The 15,752-nt window shown below is 35.9% G+C and overlaps 1 protein-coding gene across 1 annotated transcript in view; it reads right to left on the bottom strand.

Annotated features, from left to right (window-relative positions):
* The window catches only part of LOC138715580 (uncharacterized), a 387,038-nt gene that overhangs the window by 340,187 nt on the left and 31,099 nt on the right, over positions 1-15,752 (bottom strand). The gene's annotated exons all lie outside the window — the stretch shown is intronic.

Genomic DNA, 15,752 nt, shown 5'->3' with positions numbered 1-15,752 from the left:
GCACACACGTAGACAGCGTGCTCAACATCACGAATCGCTCATTGTATATATTTTAATATTTAATTGTATTGAATTGCAGAATTGACTGAACATGACTTGGAAATCACGAGTTTGACAATGACGATAGCGTGAAAGATAAAACATACGTACCTGGTGAAAACGACAATGGCATTTCCTCAGAAAATGATTCTGATAGAGGTTTGTATTTCAAAATTATACATATTATGTATTAAAAATGAGTAGTTTTCATGGTCAAGTAATTATTACTGTTTTATACCTCCAATTGGTTATACTCTTACACCGTAGTTTCAAACACCATAGGACGCAAAAATATGAAGTAGTGACATCCCAGAAAAAACTGGCTGGTGGAAAATAGATAAAGCAACGTGGAAGAGGAGCATTAAGAAGGAGCGAGTAGGGGTACAGTAAAAATGAACCTGGTAAGTGGATATGGAACAAAGACAGTGGAAAACGACAAGTGAAGCCAAAATTTTAAATATTTCTAATCTACGACGAATAAAATCAGAGGATGTCCAGAGATACTACAACAGAAATACGCCATAGATCATACACGTTGCATTATCATTTTTTAATTAACGATAAAATGGTTCATGTTTGTAAGACCATATTTCTTAACACACTCTGCATTGGAGAATGGCGTGTAAGGAGTTGGGTGAAAATAGGATACGGGAAAAGTCCACTATCTGGTTCTCATAACTAGGCAGAGTGCAATTAATTGTTACCGCTTTAAACTCCAGCTTTTTTTTTTGTTTCATATTTGATGTTTTTTTTGTCTATATAGATGTTGGAATTTTTTTTTACTTATTACGTTATTATATCATTTTCGATAAATGTAATGGTAATAAACAAGAGAACTGTGTTTAGAATTATTAGCACTATAATAATGCTCCCACCAATTTTCCTTTCAAAACCTCGTAAGTCCATTTTTGGTTGGGAAGTTAAGAAACAAAATCACGTTGCCTAATTCCATTTATGGCTTAAAATGAAACAGCAATAGAAAAACAGATACCTCATCATCAAGAAGACTAATTTCGTTGCAACATATCAGTGTTTCGTTAAGAATGCGTAAAAACCTCGTTATCTAAATAGTTTTTTGCTTCCCTGTAAAATTTTGTTTCTAGGAGTTATGAAGTCCTGTTCATCATGCAACATGCAAGACATTCAGTCTAAACTAAACTGGCCTGTCGCAGATTCGTAAATTCAAACCATGCGAAAAGCTTAAGCTAACTTAACTTAACCTGTCTGAAATTCCTTCACTTCTCCGTCAGCCTCTACTTTCACAGCAACTTCCGACCCTCATTTTCGGTGTGAAATTGGCATCGGAACTTTTTTTATAATAGGTATTACTCGACTAGAAGCCAAGAATGTATATACAATTGCACCTTAACGTAATACGCAATAATTCAGAAAAACCTAAACTAACCAAACTTAATCTAATCTAATCTAATCTAAGCTGTAACCTAACAAAACATAACTTTAAAAAATCCAATGTATACTGGCCTGAAACTTTCCTAATGTCACGCTTAGTTATGTTAGTAAGACTGAAGAAGCAGCTGTAAAACAATAGAGGTTTTAACGGAGTACGATTGGAACTATCTCTGCGCTAGTTTAACTAAAATTAATTGACCTGGAAACCTACTCGCCCTCAAATTATTATTGTTGTTGTTTAGTCAATTGTCCGAAGGCAGGTCTGAACCTCAAGTGATACCAGCAAGACACCACTTATGAGGCAACTAGGCCAGGAGATAATGGGGTAGGATGGTCAGTTTCCTTCCCCCTCCATTACATACATCACCGATTAGCTACAAGTACACTAATCAGACTTCAGATGCATACAAACAATTTTTATTTCTCTAAAAGAAATTGTCAAGTGACATGTAGGCCACTGCCGTACATAGCCTATCAGCCAATCAGAGGCAAAATTAGTATTGCTGGTATTAAAAGGAAAATGTAAAAAATTACATTATTGACCCTCCTGTAGTTTATATACCTACCTCATTATCTCCTGGCTTAGTTTCCTCTTGAGTGATTCCAGATTGGTGTCACTCATGAGGTTCAGACCAGTTTTGCCATACCTACTGATTAAGCAGGAGATTTCCTGTTTTTCCATTGAATCTACTGCTCTCCTTTCTTTTTCAAAAGTCCGAATTTCTCCTTCGTTTTTGGCATGCTGCAGTCACTTAGGTCTATGCTCGGATTTTCAATTTATTACATATTATATTATGTCACCATGTCTTACTTTTGCATCTTATACACAAGTCAAACAATGTTTTCATTTGTCCCCCAACGAGCTAGAAGTAAGGATATTCTTCTAGCTCGTTGTGTCTCCCTGCTCATAACGCGTCGCCACAATGATGCTTAAAGACGCAAGAACACGTGAAATAGTGAGAGAGTGAAGTGTAGGTAATGGTATTTTTGTGTTACATGTCGTGCACAGGGATCTTTTAAAATGAGTGAAAATGTCCCAGCAAGAAAGAAAAAAGTAAATACTCCTTCCCAGAATTATAAATCAGAGTGGGAAAATTATGAACAGTTTAAAGGGTAGTTATGCAAAAACAGGAAAAGGAACCATTTTTCGTCTGTTATAATCGCAGCTAATGCAGTACTGTCTTTAATATCATCTTTAAAATAAATCTCGTTCTATCGAAAATAGTTTAATATACAAAAAAACTCCTGATTAATATATTTTAATGGGAATCATTGTCTGCGAGACATTACAGTGTAAAAACAGAATTGTATGTTTTACTTACATAAGCTGGATAAAGATGACAGTAGTAATATTTAGCAAAATTGTTCCATTTCATTGGTTAGGGATGAGCTATAAAGTAATAAAATAGTATCATCATTCTTACAGTATACACTGTTTTGTAATTAATTTTATAAGAAGAGAAAATTAATGTTTAATTAATCTACTGTAATCTCCTGTTTTTTTCGATGGTTTTCTCCTGATATTCGCGAATAGGTCGTGGCAACACTGGTTCAGACTTGTCTTTGGACAGTTGCCTAAGTAACAACAACTACAACTACTATAGCTGATAATGGAAACCCAAGCTTATGGTGTATTTAGACCCTTCGATAAATTATAGCAAGTTTTCTGTCGACAGACGCTGCGAACATTAATTAAAATTAGCCTAAGCTATGGAACCTACGTGCCTTAACATCACATTGAATGGATCATTAATAATAATTTGTTGAAATATTCTCAGATTGAAAAAGTTGCTTTGATTTTTTGTACTATGTTAATCTAACAACAATAAGTAAAACTGAGCATAGTGACAAAACATACTGAAAGCATATGGACAAACTTAAATAAGAGTGTTCACTAGGATGTAATAAAGGCGTTCCATTCTAAAGCTATAAATTGACATATAAACACACACGTGCATAACAACCATTCATTTTGCGATGCTGCTAACGAATTCAAGTTGGGAATGGAGTTTATGCCTTTTGTATCATACGACAGAATGATGTATTGCGTCTATACTTCGTTCCATAATGTCTGACAGGAGAAGTAAACATTTACAACAGAGCAGGAGAGAATTATATTGCTATACAACCTATGCAATGAGATCTATGCCATTGGTTGAATAGCAGTTATACTTCTCTCCACCTCTGCCGGTAACTTTTACATCTACTGTCAGACATTATGGAACGGAGTATACTCAAAGAATAAAGTTCTATGACGGCGCAAAGTGGAGAAGGAGAGTTACACAGTAGACTACATGTGGTCATTGAAGCACTGGACATACCTGTTGAATTCCCAGCAGAGCTCCATGGCTGCAACAGATTTATGGAGTTTTAGAAAAATATTATGCATCACTGAAAGTATCTATCGGCAAACGACAGTCAACACGCAACGCACTACTACACCGGTACACAGTTTAGAACAACTACATTGCTGTCCGCGGAGTCCCTAGCCAACTCGAGCGCCCCCAGCAGCTGGCGAGTTAAGTGGAAGATGCTAGAGGCCAACAATCATAGTTACGTCATACAAACATTCAAATTCATTCAGTCATTCTGAAATTAAGTATATAATCTTGCTAATCTATTTACGTTATGAATATGTTATATTCATGTATTAATTTATATAAATTCACACGTATTCCTCATAGTTTAATGTCTCTGCATTGTTACGCAGCTACATATGGTTCGTTTTCTCTGTCTTGAGCACTCATAAGCAGGGTTGCCAAGTCAGCGGTTTTGTAGCTAAATCTGGTGTTTTCAGGACTGTGGTCAGCTACAGATTTTTACCGTCAGCGGCTAGCTATTTCTTTGGCGTTTTTTGATGATTACAGTTCCAACAGGAATTAAAATTTTTAGTTGACTAGCCACTGTATATGGATCTCAACTATCTTATAGAGCCCCTTGTTTATGATCACTAGGATTTGTATTCCTATTTACTATTGGAGGAGATGATATTTTTAAGTTCCCCCCCCCCCCTGTAAAGATGTTATATGTACTTGCGGACAATAATGGTAGTTAATCATAAACCAGAGTTTAGTTTGGTATTATCACACTTTCTCATTGTGCGAGTGTAAAATATCAACCTTTTATATTAAGTTCATTTGGTGCAACCACGTCCATTTCCTGCCTCATCCATTGTTTGTGTACAAATACGGTATGCCGATTTCCTTGAACTCTTAATCTAATGTAGGCATTGTTTTTGTAAATGAATTTATGTATTTAATCATAAAGAGAATAGATAATGAAGCGAATTATTATTTAATTTTTCATTTCGCATTATAGTTTATGTAACACAGACACACTTAAAACTTAAAACCAAACTCATTGTTGCCAGGCACGTCTCCAGCTCGATGTGAAATCAGATTTCGAACCGACTGTGATTTGATTATTTCCGAAGTGTCCAGTATAGGTCTACTGTATTCTTGATCTACTTCATTGAATTTTGAAGATATATATTTTTTTTATTGGGTTATTTTACGACGCTGTATCAACATCTAGGTTATTTAGCGTCTGAATGATATGAAGGTGATAATGCCGGTGAAGTGAGTCCGGGGTCCAGCACCGAAAGTTACCCAGCATTTGCTCGTATTGGGTTGAGGGAAAACCCCGGAAAAACCTCAACCAGATAACTTGCCCCGACCGGGATTCGAACTCGGGCCACCTGGTTTCGCGGCCACACGCGCTGGCCGTTACTCCACAGGTGTGGACATATAAATTTAATGATGCCGCGCAAAACTCCATACGTAAAAAATTTAGAGATGTGTGGAAAAAAAAAAACAGTGTTGAAAAATTGGATGGAAGAAGTTGCAAATGATAGTTCGACAGCTCGGTGTAAATGGTGTAATGTGATATTGAATGCAAAATATTAAGATTTAACTACCCGTTCTAATAGAGTAGCGAGTGTTTTTCTGTTGCTCGGCAACAGTTGCTGAGATACAATGGCGGAAAATTAACTTTAGGGATTGGAAAAATGTTTGCAACACTACACGCTTCTGGGCAGAGGTGAGTGTTATTTCAATTTCCAAAGGATTAGAAATATTAGGTTTTTTAAAGTTTAAATCTCATTAAGGTTCATTCCAAACTTTAGGTTGCGATTTTCAGTGATGCATGTGGTGGCCATTCCTTCATTTTATTTCCTTATCCTACCATTATCAAATGCAGAGATTTGAGAGGCTATTTAGCCAGATGAATCTTATGTAAAAGGACAGGAACAGGATGGAAAATTCCAAGCTAAGTACAATTTTGACCATTCGAGCAGGACTGAGAAGATTGAAAAATGTTGTTGCACTTATGCATTGCCCCAAGATGTATAGTTCGTATTTCGAATTTGGAAGTGTTGTATTAAGAAAAATCTGGAGTTTTTTTAACTACAGTTTAGCGGTTTTTTAAGCTTGTGCAGCGGTAAATGGAATTCTGAGTTGGCAACACTGCTCATAAGCAAATATATATCAGTTCAATCATTCGACATTGGCGTTTGATGATACATGAATCTATCATACTGCAAGAAAATAACACTCTGTATGAGCCCTGGGCACAAAGGAGAAGTGAAAAGTAACTCAGAAACCTCCGCCCATGTGCTTTCCGCTTACACTGCCTCATAAACAAACGCACAGTGGGCACTGTGCATCAGTGATGGATTTCAGGCGACCAGTGAAAGCCGAAGTTCATAAGTCTTATACAATCCGTCATTGAACAATGCTTACTTTCCTGTGCACTCGTCTCAGCCGGAGAAGGTGGAGTGGAGACTTAAGGGGAAATATGCAGTGTATCAAATCAGTTATTAGTGCCCAGGCCTGCTCTAGATACTCTGTTATATAGAAATCATCAAGACCTTTTTGACAATACCGAAGATCAATTGCAATACTCTATTCACCACCTAAATCTTATTACAAAAACTTAAAATTTAGAAATTTCAACAAGGAAAAAATGTATTTTAAGAGTAAACACCCCGTGAGATATAAGGTGTACATCGATAATTTCATACTGGAGCAGGTCAACCAACTCCTTCAGATATTTAGGTTACACCCTAAAATACCTCGAAGAATGTGATATATCTAATAAAATCCAAAATTATGATAAATCTTTGAGAATCATTAACCAAGTCTTTTCAGTCACAAAAGTACAAAGACAAAGAAACCTTAAATCATATAAAATTTTTGCATAATCAGTTCTCAGCTATTCGACTCCAAGATGACCAACGATTCACGGTTGCAGAAATGAGATTTCTACGAAGAACTGCTGGCTATAGTCTTCTAGATTACAGAAGAACACTGACATTGCAGACAAATTAGAAATAACACAAACAGTACAATATCTATAAGAATGCGGACACAACTGACCAGCATGTGCAAAAAATGGAGCGCCCAGACTACCTAGACAGATGCTTCACTACACATCATGAGGGAAAAGACTTATTGGAAGACCTCACGAAAGATGATTCGAAACTAACAGGTCCTAGGCTTACTATTTGAGAAGATGATAATTTTATCATGCAAGAGGCAGCTTACTCAAGTGTTATAAATAATTTATTAGGATAATTTAGGTGCAAAATAACTTCTTTCCGTAGTCGTGTGAACTCGGCGCTGCCCAAAGTGCACTTGGACAAATTCACGCCATACGAGATCGTTTTTTTTTTGTGTCAAACACTGCGCATGACCTACAAAAAATAATATTAAAAATTCAAAATAAATTTGAATATTAAATGGCACTCGCAAATCCTTCATTATCAATGTTGACTCCTTCTATTTTATTTATTTTTGTGTGTTCGTTTTGTAATAACTACCGATTTAAATTGGTTAACATTTTGATCGGTAATTTTAAAGATATAATGGAAAGTTATGATTGGTGAAACTAGGGTTGTAGTACTTCCGGTGATTTTGGAAGTGAAATCATTGTTAATTTTTTTTTTTTTTTTTAGTTGCAATTGATCATATGTGCACGGAATAACATTAACCTAAACTAACCAAACCTAAGCTCTTACAGATTCGTATATGCAAGGTGTTTCAATCATTTCTTTAAAATTATCTTTTATTCTTGTTAATCTTTATTTTTATATTATTTAAACAGTTTACTGAAAACGTAAAAATGAAATAATGTACACATATGGAAAGACTCGGTAATTTAATTATTACAAAATATAATTCATCCAATAATAATAACATGAGAGTTCATTACGTAGGCCTACGTGTAATCACAAACGCGGCACACGGGAAATGTCACGTGATCATTCCAACAAACTATGAAAGGCACTGTCCACTGTCCATCTTTCCAACCAAATTATGTCCTTTCTTATAATTAAATGAAGAATAAACCAGCATGGAGACTGTTACGCTGTAATAAAAATATTCGCACATTCTGGGCTGTCTTTTCACAGCTGTAAAATTATAAAAAAAAACCTATTCCATAATGTGATTACATATTGCGCAAAGCTAGTGCGTTTCGCGCAATAATTCATGGCCACAATTTAGACAAAGCTAGCAAACATGTCACTGTGACCACGAAAAAGGCTTTTCTATAGCACGCAACACTGAAACTTCCATCTTGAATATTTCTAGGTTCTCCGGTGCAGGAATCTGTGACAGGTTAGGTTACATTAGCTTACTTTAGGCTTTTCGTATGCCTTGTATTGGTTAGGTTGGGTTAGTTTATACCTTCTGTATGCCTTGCTTATACTAAGTGAAATATAATGTGCGTTTCACGTTTATTTTTAAATGTTCTTCCTCTTCATTGCACGTGTTAAATAATCAGTTTTAGGTTATCTGTACCGATCAATTATTTCTGCATTTTACCTACTTTCTAGTGTTTTCAAGTCAACTGACGTCCTATACGAATTCTTCACATTCCGAACTATCTTCCTACTAAAATTAGACTATTTTGTTTCACAATTTTGCATCAATAAAATCTTTAGTGTCGAAAGCTATAGAAAACTCCTTGAAAAATATGAAGACGAAATGCCTCTGCATATAGGCCGTACAGAAATTTTGTGATTCCAAGGCAAATATGATGGATCAATTTTTGGCAAAAAAGAGATTTTGCTGTATGTTTTGCATCCTAATGTTGTCTTTATTGTGGCAAAATATGACATGCATATTTTATTTCTATGATTTTCTCTCTAACCTCTTGGCATGAAACACGATACTATGATTTTATACAGTCGTTAAAAACTTTAAATTCTCGCTTCTGAAAGAATGAGAAAATTACATCATATTTGGCTTGAAGCAACAGAATTCGTGTCTAAGGAAATGTATTTGTAACATATTATATTCAGTGGCTGATATAAGACGTTTGTAGCCGGTTATTTAACGACGTTGTATTAACTACAAGCTTATTTAACGTCGATGGGATTAGTTATAATGAAATGTTTCTTGAAGGATAAGAGGTCGAAGATTTGCCATGTGATTATCTGACATTCTGCTTACAGTTTGGGAAAACTTGAGAAAACAAAGCCATTTAATCAGCCGAAGCGGGAATCGAAACCACGCTCAAGCGCAGCTCCACATCAGTAGGGAAGGGAACGTGTGATTGAAGCAGTTCTACAATAAGAGTGTAACCACAGGACCAAGAACCCTACCTAATGAAGTAACAGATAACCTAGATCTACAGGTTGTGTTAACGTTAAATTGCGTTATTTAATCGAACTATATCCTTGGGAATACCAAATTCAATAAGAATATTATAAAACTTCTCTCTTAACCGAGCCATATGCCTTTTTGAAATCTATGAATAACTGATATACTGTATCCTTATACTCCCATTTTTTCTCCAATACCTGTCGAATACAAACAATCTGATCAATAGTCGATTTATTAACTCTGCCAGTTAAAATAAACCATTATTATTATTATTATTATTATTATTATTATTATTATTATTAGTTCGTGTTCTATATGCGCAATAAAGACAAAAAAAATTGAGAGACGTTGTGTGACATTTGGTTGTTCAGAAGACCAAAGAATGAGAAGTGGTATCCATTTCCATAGTTAGGCCTAAGTTTATTCTGCTTTTGTTACGAGAAAACCGAAGGTAAAACGAAGTGATACTGTAAGCCTAGGCCAGAATCTTGACTATATATATATATATATATATATATATATATATATATATATATATCGATGGTTGAGAACCATACTGTTGTAAGTCCAACTTCTTATAAGAAAGAAATCTGTTTCATTGTGTTCCAGTTGTCGTCTGCATAGGCCTAATTATATGAATCGAACAAAATTGTAGATATTCCTCTCCATAAGATTGCTAAGAAGCTATTCCAAATTGTTTCATGAAGCTTTGAATGCCATCAGCTTAAAATAGCTCTCCTGAAAAAAAAAAAATAAAATAAATAAAATGGACTTGGAACAGTCTGGTTCTGGGCCATCGATAGGCTATATATATATTAATTTTGCATTCTTGTCCTGAAATCCTAAAACAATGGATTCAAGCAATACGAAGAGAGAATTAGTTTGTCTTCCAACACAGTTATACTAGCAGACAAGCCACCGGCGTGGCTCAGTCGGTTAAGGCGCTTGCCTGCCGATCTGAAGTTGCGTTCGGGCGCGGGTTCGATCCCCGCTTGGGCTGATTACCTGGTTGGGTTTTTTCCGAGGTTTTCCCCAATCTTAATGTAAATGCAAGGTAATCCAAGGCGAATCCTCGGCCTCATCTCGCCAAATATCACCTCGCTATCACCAATCTCATCGACGCTAAATAACCTAGTAGTTGATACAGCGTTGTTAAATAACCAACTAAAAAAAAACTAGCAGACATTGCACAAATAAATGTTGTCACATTCGCCCTGGAATGCAAGTAAAATTACTGTTTCCTGTTCCATGCTCACTTGCAGAAGAAAATTTCAGTAGGGGTGAAACTTGTACGTTGTTTTCCACTGCTCTAGCAGGTTTCATTTTGCTGTTTCTATTAATTATTTTTGGTATTTTAGTGATTATTACTAGTACTTCTCTTATGTACTGATAAATTCTACTGCATGTATATGATCAATAGTGTAAGTAAATAAACTAAACTATGTAAGTTTGTTACTATTTAATACAAGAAAAATTCGTACCGGCACCGGGAATCGAACCCAGGACCTCTCAGCTCTGCGCGCTGAGCGCTCTTTCCAACTGAGCTATGCCGGGAGACGATCCACGGCACCGGCCGAACCCCTCTCGTAAATGCTTTTACGGCCTTACTACCTGCATTTGAGACGATACAAGTCATGCAGGAGCGCATATTTAAATGACTTTGTGGCCATATTACTTCATAGTAGCCGTGTAGTATTCAATGAGGTGGACGAGACCTCATACAAAATGAATATGTGATGTATGTAAGTTTGATTTATTATATCTTTTGTAAGTATTCAGTACGTGCACTCTATCTACCAATTATTTTTACCAACCAATCTTTTTAATATGTTACAGTATTTATTGTATACATTTAAATTTTGATATGCTATATTCATATATTGCATTTCTTCGCCATTAGACAGCTCAAATTTTGCTTTTGTTACCTCTTTCGGCTATTACTATGTATTGTATAATCTGAAGAGAGTTGTACTCGATATTGATTTAATCTTGTTGTGGTCTAATTTCGTTTCGTTGGTACAAAGGAATTTTGTTTATCCATAGAACTCCTATTCATCTTTGTATTGAACTTTTATAGCCTGCAATCATATTTCCTTCGTTATTAGTTTTGCTAAGTGGAATATTAAACTGGTATATTGATCTGGCAATTAATTGTAGAATCTATTTTAACGCCCAAAATGTTTATCGTTTCTTTTTTAATCATTTTCCCTCCTAGATTTTACGTCTGTACAGCGGTTAAGACTTCTTGCCATTGGCGTACCGTGGGGAGATTTTATGATATTAAATTGAGTAATCTTTATCACATGTAACTTTAATCTGATATTCGTAATGTTAAAGTATTAGTAATGTTCTTTAAAAACCCTATTAATAAAATAGTGTTAAACGTAATAGGAAAACAATGTCACAGTAAAAATTGTATATGTTTTTTGGGGGTAAAATGCATCGAGAACTATATAATTTCATGATTACAAACAAAAATCTTATATAAACCCTTGCCCCTAATAAGAAGTCTTGCGTACGCCACCGTCTTTTCCACATATTTTTACATCAAAATTGGCGTGTAAACACTAGCCTATGCCGGGCCTTTCCCTGAGGGCAACATGATACGGTACTAAAAAACTGCCGTTAACTGAGGGAGTAAGAACTTACTGTCTTTCGACATTTTATAAATGCACGAACACTATAAATCGCGTTAGAAACACACATATACACACAGCTAGTTAAATTTAAAACTAAATTCAAAATAATTCTACCTCCATCAATACAAAACGACTGTGACAAGAATAGCCACGACAGAACATCAATACTTGCTGTTACATAGTAACGAAGATTAGATTCTTCCAAACAAAACAGCTGGCTACCACGTGCTAACGTGAAAAAGTCGCGAATGTCAGCATGGACTCTGGGTGGCAGGTTCAGCGGTTGCCATGGTCACGTCTTGAAACCGCTTAACTGCCAATACCAATACAATATACTGTATGTACAAGAACCTGTCTATATTCACAAAAACTTAGGTTTACAACGAAGCTCGAAACACTTCCCTGTACCAACAAAAGTTTTATGAACGCAGTCCTACTTTTCTACGGGACGTATGTTAGTTTTAATGAAGCTTTATTAAGGGTAACTATCTCGTAAGAAACACTGGACCATGGAATCTAAATATTTATACTTCATAATGAGTATAAGATACTAACAAAAAATAATATTTAAATAGGCCATTACCCGTACGCTTTTTTAAATAATTAATGAATAAACAGTTCAATAGCTAAATGATAGCTGTGAGCAGTATGAGATGAATATAAATGCAAACAAGACGAAGACCATGGTCGTAGGAATAAAAATAAGGAAGGTAAACCTGCGAATTCTAAATGAGGTAGTAGAGCAAGTGGACAGCTTCAGATACTTGGAGTGTACTACGAGAGATAAGCTGTGTTGAAAAGAGTGGGTGAAGAAATAATGTGCTGAAACTGATCAGGAAGAGGAAAAAGAATTGATTGGGTCACTGGTTGAGAAGGAACTACGGTACCTACTGAAGGATGCACTGAAATAAAAGATGAACAAGAGAAGAGTTCGGAGCAGAAGAAAGTATCAGATGATAGACGACGTTAAGTTATAGATCATATGAGAAGATAAATAGGAAGGCAGAAAACAGGAAGGATTGGAGAAAGCTGGGTTTGCAGTGAAATACCTGCCCTTGGGCAGAACACTGAATGAATGAATGAGTTCAATTTGAAATAGACCTTGCATTGCGAGGAATGACGCTTAGTACGGTTAAACGAAGCACTTCACTAAGACATCGTTAAAATCGGAGCTACCCTCGGATCTCGAATAACTATTGCATTATATTTTAGAACTTGAAAGTTAACTTTATACACCAGTAAGCTTAGTACGCCAAAACCACAAAAAGTATAACAAACTAGTTTGAATTAATGTGTATCTTTTAAAAATATAACAAGAGGAAAAATGGTACAAAATATTGGTCTAATTTTATTATGAGTCCTCTATTTTCGTGATCCAAGAAGATTCCATCATAACCTATCTGAGAAAGCCAAATTGAAACAAACTGGCCAATTAACTAGTAGGCCTATTTCATAATATTATAATCTATCTTACACAAACGCAGAACTGATTAACGAAAATTCTTAAACGTTTGGTCTGATTGATTGCTTTCTTCCGAAGTCTTCCTCGGCCGAAGGCGGATGCCGAGTGAATTATGGCGAGTCCTCGGCTTCACCTCACTTCATCCCCGTTTGGTCTGATTAGTCCTAACTGATTGGGTTTTTCCGAGGTTTTACCCCACCATAAGGCAAATGCCAGGTAATCTGTTGGCGAATCTTCGGCCTCGTCTCACTAAATTTCGCTTAAAAATTTTAATTTTGTAAAACTTTGACTTGATCCACATCTTAAAGATTCATTGCTAATGTAAGATCCGTGGAATACAATAAATGAATGAATGAATGAATGAATGAATGAATGAATGAATGAATGAATGCTACATTGTGTGATATTAGTAACTTAAGCGGTGTGAAAGCTACACTATAAATAATATAGTCTGCTATGATATTACAACCCAAATTTATACGTAGCAGAATATAGGTTCCAGATAACTGTACGCACTCTATGACCGAGTCATACCGCGTTGCATTTTACCATTCACACGCATCCATACACATACATGTGTCCATGCATAAAAACTGGAACTAGTATAAATTGGTCGATAAATTAATTAAAAGACAATATTATACCTCTTTATTTAACTTCAAACAGCTCTACTTTTAAACGGCTATATTACATTGAAAGTAAATGCAATACATGATACTGAACTAACCTTCCCGTTCTACCATTTATCATAGTTTTGAATAGCTAAACTAGCGCTGAAGTAGTTCCCTTCGTACTTGCGATAATACATCTTGCATATAATTATGAATCTGTGACAAGTTACGTTTGGTTGTATTTTTTGTGGATATTTGGTTGATGATATATAGGACATAACAAAACCAGGTGAATGTTACTTATGTCCCGCCCACTATAGGAGACATAGGCCAGTTTTACACTAATCCTAAACCATCTTGCCGGGATAATAAAAGCCTAAACTAACCTAACCTAAGTGCGTCGGTGTCTATTCCAAAATCGGCGGAAGTCGCTCAACGCTCGTTTAACCAATATTCGTTCAGTGGGCGGTGGATACTCTACATTGACCAAAATACCTTCTAATTTAAACGATTTACACTTCCGAAATCACGGAACAACCTCAACGCTAGCTTCACCTTTCAAATTACCGACGGAAGATTTTAACAAACAAACATCTTCAGAAAATGTCAAATATAGTGTACAATAAAAATGTGTAACTAACCTTTCAACTCGTGAAGTTATTCTCAGGCCGTACATTTATCCATATCCACATTATCCAACACAAACATTAAATCACGCACTCAACACTTCACCGATTACAAACAACCATGAACTGCACATCCGCGATTCCCGCTAGAAATTAAAATGAGGAGCGTTCGGTATAATTTCATTCAGCAGTACCAATAGTGTCATGCTTCTAATAAAACAATGAAATTGCACTGCGATGCGCTTAGTATGTTCATATGTAGCAGATTGGTATAATTAGACTAGACGGCAATTCGGAAGGCGGGTGGCCACTAGATGCGCCGTAGCCTGTATGGCATGTGACGTCACAAGCTTGAACAGGAGAACCAATCAGAATCAGTCTATAACAAGCACTTCCTGAGTTCGTTTGCTCACGTGCGAGTGTTTCAATACATTGAATAAGTAAAACTAACATTTACTATGTGTATGTAAGGTAAATAAATGGAAGAAGAGACTGTAAAAACACAAGTATTACACAAGCAGGCATGGAAAATAGTGTTTAAGGTGTATAATTATTATAAAAACGTTAACGAGCAGAACGCTGCCGGCCATCTTGATGCTGGCAGCAACATTGCCAACATGCAAGAAACGACTGCAGAAGCATGTGGTGTGGGATTGAGAAACGTGCAAAGAATATTGTTAGTGAAGGAAAGAGGGTTTGTTTGGTGTCATGCTTACAGTAATCAAAGGCTAAGGCCATTATTGTCTTTTGATAACCTAAATTCTCTCCTGCGCTATTTGTATTGCACGTGCGTGAAGTACGATATGGCAATGTTGTACGCTGCCTTGCTCTCTCTATCTGTCTCTCTCGACGCAAACGCTAGCAGACAACCCGCCTTCCGAATTGCCGTGGACTCTAGAACAGTTAATTCCACTTATGTATGTTCCTATTCCTTTACTTATTAAATATTTATGCGTCTGAATTGTTTTCAAATATATTCAGTTGGCCATCTTTCCACTCCCTGTACTCTATTCCCTTAACCAACCATTTATACTCACTCTGCGTTCTATTTCTTGCAAGTAAAAAACCGTTTGCTTACATGTAAAAACATACACAATGCAGTCAATATTTTAAGTGAAACTTTAGCAAATCATTAAAAGATTAACCCTATAAATACACAACTTTTAAATGAAAATGTATTTACTGGACATTTATTCATTACATTTAGAAGTTTAAAAATAAAATTGTTTCGTAGATATATTGCGGGAGTAGTTAATGGAACATGGAACATCTGTGGCTACCACGATTGTTACGACGAGCGTCAAATCATGGCAAGGGAGAGAGGGGAATCAACAGTAGCGTGTAGCATTTAACCTGTT

Source organism: Periplaneta americana, chromosome 15, assembly GCF_040183065.1.
Source record: "Periplaneta americana isolate PAMFEO1 chromosome 15, P.americana_PAMFEO1_priV1, whole genome shotgun sequence".
NCBI classification, from domain to species: domain Eukaryota; kingdom Metazoa; phylum Arthropoda; class Insecta; order Blattodea; family Blattidae; genus Periplaneta; species Periplaneta americana.
This window is presented reverse-complemented; position numbering and strand designations above follow the sequence as displayed.